The sequence below is a fragment of the Xenopus laevis genome, chromosome 7S (assembly GCF_017654675.1).
Source record: "Xenopus laevis strain J_2021 chromosome 7S, Xenopus_laevis_v10.1, whole genome shotgun sequence".
NCBI classification, from domain to species: domain Eukaryota; kingdom Metazoa; phylum Chordata; class Amphibia; order Anura; family Pipidae; genus Xenopus; species Xenopus laevis.
The window spans coordinates 81,721,068-81,733,737 of record NC_054384.1 but is presented as its reverse complement, the minus strand read 5'-3'; the positions used below and the strand labels follow the sequence as shown (position 1 = coordinate 81,733,737).

Below are 12,670 nucleotides of genomic sequence, written 5' to 3'. Positions count from 1 at the left end.
ATGCACTCCATCCATAGCCAGATATACAAAAAGAAGAAGAACAGGGGTGTGTTAAGCTGGCCACACACCTGAAGATAATCTTGTTTGGGGAGGGATCTCAGGCCATATTGTACTGAACAGATCGTTTGACCCAAGTAGTCACCTATGCAGGCTGTTGAGAGAAAACAGCGTCAACAAGGCAATATGGTCCTTAATCCAATGAGATCTTTAGGCCATTGAAGAGCAGATAAGATGCCAAGTTCAGTGTTTACTGGTATACAGTTTGATTGAGTGGATAAAAGTTGTAGTTTTGGTGTCTCATGTCATGACAGAAGCACTTAAATACTGTATGACTTGTCTGTGCAAAGCCAACACAACTACACACAAATCCTCTTACATCACAAAGAACATTTACTGAAGTGTCTTAAAAATCTTCAAATCTCCTCGGTAAATCTGTTCCATAAAATGACACAGGATCTGGGCAAATTTATTAATGTAGCATTTTCAAGTTAAAGCTTAAGACATTAACCATTTAAGGTTTTGGCTTCCAGAAGCCAAAACCTAAAATATGAAAGTAATAAAAACAACTTCTTCTTTAACTGTACATTTCATTAAACCTGACAAACCGATGGCCAAGATTTAACTGGTACCATATTGCATAAAAGGCCTAAGCTTGGGACTGCTGTTTAGCCTAATACAGGAATGGACCTGTTATCCAGAATGCTCGGACCTAGTGTTTTCTAGATAAGGGATATTTCTGTAATTTGGAACTTCATACCTTAAAGGGCATGTAAAGTCTAAAATAGAATAAGGCTAGAAATGCTGTATTTTGTATACTAAATATAAACATGAACTTACTGCCCCACAAGCCTAATCAAACAAATAATTTATGCTTTCAAAGTTGGCCACAGGGGGCTGTCATCTTGTAACTTTGTTAAACATCTTTGCAAGACTAAGACTGTGCACATGCTCAGTGTGGTCTGGGCTACTTAGGAATCGTCATAAACAAAGCTGCTTTAGTTCTGCATGGCTGGGAAGTAACGCGGGGGCTCCCCCTGCTGTTCATAAGTATGATTGTTTCCCTGCTCAGCAGTTAGGGACCGTCTGACAATTCCTATCCACAGCAGTAAATTAAGGGAGAATTTCACTGCATACAGTCAGGGTTCTTATAAAAACAGTACACATTTTTTAATTAAAGTATATTGGAGATAGGTTTCTTTTTCATTAAAGAAAGTAAAAATGGGATTTTTTGTTTTTTTGCCTTGACATGCCCTTTAAGTCTGCTAAAAAATTAATTAAACATCAATTTATTTTTAATTAATTATTTATATCATTATATCTTAGTTGGGATCAAGTACAAGGTAGTGTTTTATTATCACAGAGAAAAATGAAATTATTTTTTAAAACTTAGATTATTTGGATAAAATAGAGTCTATGGGAGAGGGCAAAAAACTAACAGCTGCCATAAAGGCTGTTAAATCTTTACCCTAAAAACGTTACTCAATCTCACCAATTACAAGGGAATTTTCCTTAAATCTCATTATAAAGGTATGGGATCTATTACTTACAGTATATGAAATGCTTAGGACCTGGGGTTTGGGGTTTTTCTATATAAAGAGTACTTACATAAACTGGAGCACAAAGGCTACTAAAACATTTAAACATGACAAACAAAAGGGTTATTTATACACCGAAATAGATTTAACCAGCTTGGTTACTGCTGTACATGGCACAGGTATGGGATCCGTTATCTGGAAACCCATTATCCAGAAAGCTCCAAATTATGAAAAGGCTGTGTCCCATAGACTCTATTTTATCCAAATATTCCACATTTTTAAAAAGTATTTCCTTTTTCTCTGTAATAATAAAACAGTCAGTTGTACTTAATCCAAACTAAGATATTATTAATCCTTATTAGAGGTAAAACTAACAAAAACTAACATATTGGATTTATTTAATGTTTACACGATTTTCTTCGATTTTACTAAAGGTATGAAAATCCATTTTTTAAAATTCCTGTGCACCAATCCCCATTGCTCTAGTCCAGATGATGAAAGAGGAGGGGACAGGGGGTGACAAACTGCAGTGGGCCAAGGGGCATCCACTATGTAAATCCGGCCCTGGTACAAGGTACTGTTTTATTATGGACTTCAAACCTGTTTAAAGGAGAATTCAACTTGTAACTAAAAAAAACCCTACCCCCCTACCCTACGTAGACCCCCCTGAATCACATGAATTTGAAATTCGACCTTTGATAAATGGGCCTCCCCATGTTAATTACATTCATGTTATGCTATTGCTGTTCCTAATGTATTTTCCATTGGCCATCAAGCAGTATGGCAGCTCCCACTCATTAGTATATGAGAGAATATGCTGGCGGTCCTCTTCTTCTTTTCCTATTTATTCTTCTGAACATAACTTCCTTTTCCCTTGAATAGAGTCTCATGATATGTCCGAAATTGTGTTTTACCTTAAAGTGTAACTTTAATATATTAAAATATATTTAATATATTATAAAATATATAATATATATATATAAAAACTTTAATATATTAAGGAATAGTACCAGTAGCTGTAGAGCCACCTCTTTGAATGAATGGTATCAGTTGGTTGTAGTATGCAGAGCAGATTTGTTGTGACCATTCTAAATAGCAAGCAATGTGGCTAATGTGCATGATTTAACAAACTGTGCTCATTAGAGCAAACATCCATCTAGTGAATACTGATTGCTGGTGAAAGTTTATTTGACAGTGGATTGATTTCATGAATTTCATTAGTGCAGGGCTGGACTGGGAGTCAAAATAGGCCCTGTCATTCCAAGTACACAGAGGCCCAAACAGCCCCCTACCAGCCCACTATAAGGTAACTTTCTATGGAACCATACAGCAGCCCCTCTGGCATTTGCCAGAACCCACAGATTGCCAGTCCGGGCCTGCCTTTACTTTTTAAAAGGTACAAATGGTCACTATTCAGCTCCTGGCTACTAACTTATCATAGCCTACCCAACATTGCTTCCAGAGTCATTGTAGCTCAGCTGTTAAAAAATATAAATTTTCCAAAACACCACAACTTCGCCAATATTTTCATTTACCATTATTCAGTAGCTGCTACTACATGGATCAACTACTCAAGACAAGTATGAAAAATCAGTTGTGATATACACTATAAAATGATCTGGTCCCAACAAGGATGTTAACACTTTTAGGTTCACGGTTTGCAGACTCTCTAAAGGACCATCGTGCCACTGCTGTAGATTCTATGTTTCCAGTTTTCTCCTTGATCTATATTATGATGAAAAATTGATATTTATGTGACGTGGCATATCAAAGATCCACAAGCACAAGGGTTAAACATGACGTTGTTCTCTACCCTTTTCTGATCAGCCTGTGGGGTGGGGAGCTAAAATACTAAACATCAAGCCAATAGAGAGCTTGGATCCCCAGATATTGCCCAGGCATTTTACACCACCATTCAGGTGCATAAAGTGGAAAGGTCACTGCCACATGTCATAGTCTCTAACGCTAAATTCCCCCCGGTGCACACAAGCAACTGCTTTAAAGATCCAGTGCAGAAATACAGAAGAGAAAACAGCAGGGGTCATTAGCAGAGTAATAAAGATGCTCCTCCACAACGTACAGAATATTTGTCTAACAAACAGCCCTGTGGCTACAGATTCTAGCTGCTGAGGGAAGAGGTCCACCTCAATTATCAGTTAATAATTAATTGTTCGGTATACTGAACTGTTCATCAGGTAAGCGACAATAGCATGTGCATGGTCATTAGGCTAGCTGATCATTTTAAGGATAATCTAATAAATGACATGCAAGACTGCACTGATTGATAAATTGCACTGAAATGAGAGCCAGTCGATTCAGCCTACCGGATTTCCTAGTAATGAGTGGAGACTGGAGTTGTTTTTTTTTTTTACCTGATCTGGTAGACTTATTCCTAGGTTACCAGATCGGGTTGTTCGTTATTGTTCACTAGATCGCGGCAAATGAAGATACATGTCAAAGTGGAAAGTACAGATAATTTGTAGTTCTTTAAGGGCATTACCTGTGCTGACAATGTTTTGCTGATATTAATATTGGTGAGGTCTGTATACATGGACACAGTGATAAAATCTTGTCTCATACCCACTTTCCTTTTTAGATTGTAAGCTCTTCGAAGCAGGGCCTTTTTTACCTCCTGCGTCGATAAGTATTTGTATGTAAATGGTTTGTTTGAGGTATATAACCTTTCTTGGTGCTTTATCTGTTCTGTACCAAGCACAGCACCCATTCGCTCCTAATCATACCATGACAGACCCTATGTCATTTTCTAAAGCCTCAAGGTATAAAGACCATTGTGTTTGTAAGCTTAATGGCCAAAGCTGGCTGCTGCCATATTACACAGAGCATTATAACTGATGCGTCCCTCCATTAACTGCTGACAGTTATCAGCTGGGGACAGAGGAAAGTGTCATTGCCACCAGAAAGTACCCTCCCTGCCCAGCTGCTCCTTATCTGGGTCTGGCACCTCTAAGCTATGCCCAGCCTAGGGGCACCCACTGGGGAACAGAGCAAGAACATTGGGGGTACTATCTTACCTTATTTCCTTATGCGTAACATTCCCCTGGCATGCGTTGTGTTTAGAGGCAGAGCAGTTGTGCCTGCTTTTCCAGCTTGCTCCCTTTTTTCCTGACAGATGGGACGGCTAATCTAACAAAGCAAAGACATCTGGGAGTCGTGGTTCACAGAGACACAGATGAAATACTCTGCAACGTTAGACAAAACTACACTTCCCAGAATTCACCGTAAATAAACAGGATAAGGCAGAGCGGAGGAGCAGCTCCCTCTAGTGCTATCTGCAGTGCTGTGCCCAGATAAGCTGCTACCCACAGCAGCCAAATCTTAACTCTGTAACCACAGGGCTTTTTGTAAAATAAATGCTATGGGCCCTGGGTGTGCAACTCTTTCACTCTGCTAAGCGTCTCTCTGCTTTGACTTTCAACCCCCACACAAAACGCTTGATCTATAAGGCAATTGATTGTGTTGTGTGCAACAAAGAACTAAACTACTCTACCCAGAATCCCCTATGATCTATTCAGAGTGGAGGAGCAGCTCCCTCTAGTGCTGTACCCAGATAAACCTCTTTCCTCAGCAGCCACTCTGTACTCTGTAACCACAGGGCTGTTTCGTAAGACATATGCTATGTGCCCTAGGCTTGTAGGCAGGTGTCCCATCAGTTACTATAGTAGTAATAAGCAGACCAGCAGTTGTAAAAAATAAACAAAGTTCTATTTATTCTTTATTTTCCAACACCAACATGTAATTTCAAGTTAACACTGACAGGCAAATCTTCAACAAAACATTGGCCACTCGTTACAGGAACCGAGCCTTCCTTTGCTCACAGGATTTCTTCACATTACCTCTTAATATCAATGGGCCGCTCCTGTTCCACTGCCCTCAATGGCATCTCACTATCCCCACCTGCCCTCAGCAACCTGATGCTCCTCACTGGCGCCAACATGCTATTTCACGATGGCCACAGTCCTATCGTCTTCTCTTTTACTTTCCTGTTTCCTATCACTAAAGGTGGCCATAGACGCACAGATACCATCGTACAAAACTTATTTTCGTACGAAATTCCGTGCGTGTATGGTGGGAAAAAAGTCGACCGGGTGCCTTTGTTAGCACTTGTTAGTGCTAAATTGTTAGATACAGGTAGAATTCTATTGTTTCTACCTGTATCAGCTCTACGCGTGTCTATTGAAAACGAACAATCTTTCTTGGAAAGATCTTTTCCAAAAAAGATCGTAATTGTTACGTCTATGGCCACCTTAAGTCCGTGACTGGTAGAGGATCTACCAGAAGGCTAGTTCCATTCCACTTACTCCTAGTTGGGGCTTTTAACTGCCCTTGCCAGAGCCGGGCCAACCCGGCCAGGTGCCCTAGGCAACCGGACGGGCCACGGCGCTGGCTGTGTGCGCGCTTGACTGCGCATGTGCAACTTTTTTTCCAGCGCGCATGCGCGAATTTTTTTGCCAGCGCGCATGTGCGATTTTTTTTGCCAGCGCGCATCCGCGAAATTTCGCTCCAGTGCGCATGCGCAGAAGCGCAAGTCAGTGGCAGTCGGGGAGAGCACGGGACCGGACACGGGGTAGGCGACAGAGCAGGTACGTGCCTGGCGCCCCCTCAGCTTTGCGGCCTAGGCACATGCCTACTCTGCCTACCCCTAGTTCAGGCCCTGGCCCTTGCTACCTTTCCTAGCTGCCTTGTACACCTAGTGCACACTATAACATAAAGCTCCTAACTCTGGCTAAGCCTACTACTTACTTCAGGGCTGGGCTCTTCTTCCCTCCAGCAGGTGTTCTTCACTGGACCACGTCCAACTACAAACTGCCACTCCCTTGTTTCTTGCCCCTATTTATACTGTTTCTTCCCACTAGCTCCCTCTAGTGACTGGGTGAAAAAATCAATTTGTTACACAATTAATAGGATCTTACTGTCCTCTTGTGGCCAAACCATGTAAATACACTTTTTAAAACATTACAATTTCGAACATTCCAAACCCATATACACACATAACAGGCATTTTCACATTTACATCGTCATACACTGCACTTTTTACATGACATCATCTTTACCTACCTTACAGGCTGTGCGTGTTGGGGTGCAAATCTGTTACTCTGCTAAGGGTCCCCCTGCTATTTCCTGCTTTGTATTTCTGCCCAAACAAAATGCTTAATAATTAAAGCAATTGCTTGCGCGCACGAGGGCAGTTTAGACGCGAGAGACTGTAATGACGTGTGAATTCTGATTACCTTTCCACTTTATGGCACCTGAATGATTGGGGTAAAAAGCTTGGACAAAAGCTAGGGATCCATGCTCACTATGGTCTGATGTTTAGTTCCAGCCAGTGCACAAACCCACATTAGTCAGGCCGGCAAACACAGTGGTATAACTTCAAATATAGCAGACTCTGTGGTTGCAGAGGTGTTCAGGTGACAGGGGGCCTGGTCCATGGGGTCTGTTGCATCAAAGCCCCCACTTCCCAGCCCCTGTCATACTGTACCTTTAAAATACAGGCACTGTGGAAGCCGGATCTGTGCGCCTTGATATGGGAAGGATGGACTATTTGGACCAGGCCACCCTCATTAAATGTTTTTGTGTGTGTGTGTGTGTGTGTGGGGGGCAATAAGCCAAAGTTACACCACTGAGCAGCCACATCATTCTGCTCACACCTAAGTAACTAAAGAGAATTCTAGGCAGTGCCACATGCTGAAGAAATAAAACCAACATAAACTGGCACATATATTTGCCTACTTAGCATTCTCTTTATTATTATTTTATATATTATTTTCTTTAGCCAGGTTTTTTTTTTTTTTTTGTAGTACAGCCCAAGATTGTCTCGTGGGTGGTGATTGGTTTTTTGGTTGTTGATCTGTTAAAAAAAGACAAGGTGTGTAAATCATCCATCAGGAAATGGCAGAATGTTCTCAAAATCATGACGCTATTCCTTATGCATATGCAGAGTGTTTGATTTAGTGTCACTTTATCTTCCAAAATACATCTCCCTCTCTCTGTCTCCTCCCCCCTCCCTTCCTTAAATTAGACACTATTTAGGTATATGTAGATGGATAGATTACATAGTTGGATTAGATTGATAGATTATATAGTTACCTAGATCAGTGCTGTCCAACTTCTATGGTACCGAGGGCCGGAATTTTTCCAATCTACATGGTGGAGGGCCGATAACGGAAGACAGTGTTAGCCACTCCCTATTTTTAGATCACACCCACTTTAAACCACAACCATGTTACCGCAAGACCATGTCCACATTAATAGCACACGAAAAAACCAAATGGTTGGTGCTCACTGCAGGGATCAGGGCCCGAACTAGGGGTAGGCAGAGTAGGCGGCTGTCTAGCGAACCATCATTGAGAGGCGTACTTTTTTCAAGAATTTATGTAATAATTTGTTTCAGTAATCATGGTCACCCAGTTGGGTGGAATCCATCTCCCTTTTGCCGGCAAGTAATAGCTCCTTCTGTGCGGTGCACCGCAATGTGCATACATGCGTCAATGACATTACTGATGTGTTGTATGACAGAGAGAGGCAGAGAGCTGGGGGGCTGCTTGGTGTGGCTCTTGTTGCTCTCAGCCTTGCACAGTTGCACTGAACTGAAGACTTTCTTTCTATTACTGTAAAGTGTGAAGCTTCCTGCTGGCACAGCCAGGTACAGGTACAGCCAGGTTACGATTTGGGGCCATATGTTGTTGCTGGGCGCTGGCACAGTGACAAATACTTGGGGGCAATATGATGTGATCAGATTTATTTTTGGCTGCTGCTGACACAGGTAAAGATTGGGGGCAATATGATGGCTGCTGGAGGGCTGTATGATGGATGGCTGCTGAGCTTGCTGGTACAGGTACAGGGGGCAGTAATATAAATGAAAAAGTGTTGTACGCTTTCTTGCTCTCTTTATTTAAAATATTTACCATCATGGTAAGGAGGGAAATAATAATGCAGGACAGGGGGGCACTGAGTGAAGCTCTTGCCTAGGGTGCCAAACTACCTTGTGCCTGCCCTGGCAGGGATGCCACTCATATGGGAAAAAAGTTAAGTCATATTAAGACATAACCATAAATCCACATGCCTCCTCCCCTGTGTATAATACAGTACCCCAGCATATGATTAAACACCTTAGGGGCCACTAACAATAATTTTCATAAAATTTATAAAAATAATAAAATTTGTAATTTGTAACTGGTTTAAGTAACCTTGAAGGTTAAAAGAGGGTTTGCGGATTAAGATAGCGAATTATGGAAGTGTACTGCTACGAGGTAGCTTGTGTCCTGTATACTCTTAATCTACTCTACTTTATTCTTATCTACTTTTTATTATTTTATCTATTTATATTCTTGCTACTGTACTATTTTTGTAAAAATTGTTAAATAAAAAATTAAAAAAAAAAAAAAAAACCCCAATAATTTTCAAATGCTAACAAACCCCCAGAACAAATAACAAAGTATGACACACACAGGGAGCATAGGGAAGGCAGAACAGAGCAGGAGACAGGAATCAGGGCCAGTCTAATATGTACTACATACAGTGACACAGTGCTGGTGCCCCATTAGCATTTTGAATAAAGTGTGAACAGGAGAACAATGTGGGCAGTTTCAGTCTGGGTCTCAGGTGGAACAGTACAGGGCTTTAGGGGAGTGAACAATAGAGGTGTCACAGCTGTGAACAATACAGGGGGGTCACAGGTGTGAACAATACAGGGGATTAGTCTGAATTTGAGGTTTAGACAATGAAGGGGCCAGTTAATGTCTGTAGTGATACCTTTTAAAGTTTACATATGGTAATCAGACACAGCAGGCAGACTTTGATGTGGAGGGCCACATGAGGAGGGGTCGCAGTTGGACAGCCTTGACCTAGATTATTGAGACACTAACACCAATGGTTAATTGACGTTTACCTTACAATTAGTAAAGTTGTTTTTATTTTTTTGGTGGGGGTTAAGAATGGTAAAATAGGACTCATTTGGATGTTAAAATGTTTATTGCATTCCTGATTCTTAACACTATTTTTTTTTTAAATAGGGGTGACTGCAACAACAACATTTTTGTCAGAGGGTCATATTTTAATTATTTTATGATGTTTTCACATTTGCCTTTCTATGTAGTACATCCTTTAGCCATATTTGTGTTTCTGTTTCAAAACACTGGCCAGTTGCTAGCCTCCATTTGACCCTAGCAACCACATAAATGTTAACAGTAAAAATAGGGCATCTGACGCTAAAGGTTATTAGCCGAATCTCAATACAACATCAACATCAATTGCAAAGTGTCAGTTGAGAAACAATCTTTACAACAGAATAAATGTTACTGTTAATGGAAAGTATTATTTCCAGAAATCAAAAAACATTCTGAAATTAGGTTTTTAGGTTATCAGGTGTTTGCTAAGTGGATGGATCTTCGCTACTCAATGCCATCAGGTACCCCACACACGGCTGATACAGAAATTTTTTCCTGTAGCAATGTTTCCCACACACAGAACTGAACAGGCTGAAATGGTCCTCTTTTTTTGCCCTGAAGGACTTCTTCCGACATTTTCTGTTTGACGATTCTTTTGTAGTTAAACCTTTTTTTGATGACATTGTGCTTCTGCGTAAATTGCTCAAGATGTTGACAGACGTTGGATGAGTTCTGGGAATAGGATGTACGGACCTTGCCAGTTCCAAACAGTTCGTCATATCTTTCAGTGATAGCCGGATGAGAGAAAAGTTTTCTTCAGAGCTAAACCTGGGGCCTCATTGCCTTTTGTCATCATCCACGGGTTTACATTTGTGAGGTCTGAATGGATGTTGTCTTCTGTCAATTGACTTAGTAGTTGAATTGAATTGTTAGTAGTGTCAGCGGCTCAGCAGCACACAGGTTCGCGGGGTTGGGGGCAGCTTTGTGGGGGGGGCTTTTCGGGGGAACGATCACGAGTGCAGAATTTACTTTATACTGACACGTTCCTTCCTATGATTTTTATAGGAATGTGTCAGTATAGCTTTAAATGCACCTTCAGACTGATATTTAGACTTTAAGTAAGTAATAAAATTAAACATGGCGAGTAAATGGTTGTAAATAAGCGAGTATATTTTTTTTTCAGGATCGGTGTAGAAGATGAACATGAACAGGTCCGGACTGAGAATTAAAATAGGCCCTGGCATTTCAGGTACACAGAGGCCCAATAAGCCGACACAGAGGCCCACCCAGCCCACTAAATACTGACTTTCTATGGGACCTTATAGCAGCCCCTCTGGCATTTGCCAGAACCCACAGGTTGCCAGTCCGGGCCTGAACATGAACATGAGAGAAAATTAAAATAAAAGATAGATGATCTGTTTGGAAGTCTGGAGAAGGTCCTTTTCATCTGGTATAGTTTACACTACAACAGTGTCGGACTGGGACACCAGGGGACCACCCAAAAAATCTTAGACCAGGGACCTACTCTCAGTACTACCGGTATTTTCTTCCTCTTCTCACTCAACCTCTATTAACTATTAAAACATTTTGTTTCATAGCTGCTGTCATTCTGCCTGGTCCTTTGTGTGCTGCAACTTCAGCTGCAACGATGCCTTAGAGTAAATGATATATAGAGAGATAAAATAGTTACATTTATAACAAAGTACTTTGACAGCTGATAAGTGTATACCTTAATTTCAACAGAATGTATTTTAATATTTACTGTTTAGATTATTTATGATGTATTTACAGATTATTTATTGTATTTATTAAATGGAGGTGATATCGTTAGATGTCACATTAATATCTTAACGTCTTAATAACAATGAACCTTTAAGATGACAAATGAAAAGGGGATTATGTAGTGATGATGTCTAACGGTATTTAGTGATTGGTGGTTAGTGTGTGACACTTGGCACGCCCTTTGGGGCTATATGTATTTAATCAGTATTTTTGTATGGATTTGTAATCTTGATAAAGGCTCTGGACACGAGCCGAAACGTTGATTATTACAAACATGTCGAAATAAACTATTTTTATTGAAGAAATCCCAGGAGTGCGCTACCACATTTTCTTGTGTGTATATATATATATATATATATATATATATATATATATATATATCAACTACAAGAGGTCCTCTGCACTCAACCCATTATCAATATATTTAAGACAGAGACATTTTGTGCATACTGCTACTGAAAAATGCCTTACCCTTTAAACAACAAGGGGTTGTTTGTCCATATATTGCAATATATTTAAGCTGGCCAACTACGTCAAAGTCATCCCATATCTGGCCAGTCCTATGCTCAATTTTCATTTGATTCATTAAGAATTCTATGGTTTAATTATACATTTTATAAAAGGGACGAATACGTTTTACCTGCAACTTACTAGCTGCTTTCAAAGTAAAACTCCCAAACTTGGCTGCCCTTTTATTAGACACCAGTGGGATCACCTGACTATAGCTGGGAAGGGTGGGAGCTACAACATGGAGCTGGTCACTGCTCATGTATAACTATAACAAACAAGGGAAAGTTGTGCTCACCACTATTTTTTAAAACCATTAGGCGGGGGTGCAATGAGGTTGTGACCACAAAATACATATAGACAAATACAAGAGTCCTCTGCACTCAACCCATTATCAATATATTTAAGACAGAGACATTTTGTGCATACTGCTACTAAAAAATGCCTTACCCTTTAAACAACACAGGGATTGTTTGTCCATATATGGGATGACTTTGACGTAGTTGGCCAGCTTAAATATATTGCAATATATGGACAAACAATCCCTGTGTTGTTTAAAGGGTAAGGCATTTTTTAGTAGCAGTATGCACAAAATGTCGCTGTCTTAAATATATTGATAATGGGTTGAGTGCAGAGGACTCTTGTATTTGTCTATATGTATTTTGTGGTCACAGCCTCATTGCACCCCCGCCTAATGGTTTTAAAAAATAGTGGTGAGCACAACTTTCCCTTGTTTGTGTTTTATAGATATAGATATATATATATATATATATATATATATATATATATATATATATATATATATATATATATATATATATTAGAGTCAATGTGTGAGGCACCTGTATTATACATCCCCTGATGGTTAAGGATTGGTGTATACTGTTTAAGCTGCTAAAATGCGATGCATTTATTGCCGTACTACCCCGAGAAAGTTAA

At 40.2% G+C, this 12,670-nt stretch overlaps 1 protein-coding gene across 3 annotated transcripts in view; it reads right to left on the bottom strand.

The window, feature by feature from the left end:
* The window catches only part of mib2.S (MIB E3 ubiquitin protein ligase 2 S homeolog), a 67,867-nt gene extending 61,514 nt beyond the window's left edge, over window positions 1-6,353 (bottom strand). For 2 of the 3 annotated variants that reach the window (XM_018226764.2, XM_018226765.2), the window contains exon 1: window positions 4,568-4,714. The gene's annotated coding sequence lies outside the window, so the exon portion shown is untranslated. 3 annotated transcript variants of the gene reach the window in all.
* Window positions 6,354-12,670: the final 6,317 nt, after the last annotated feature.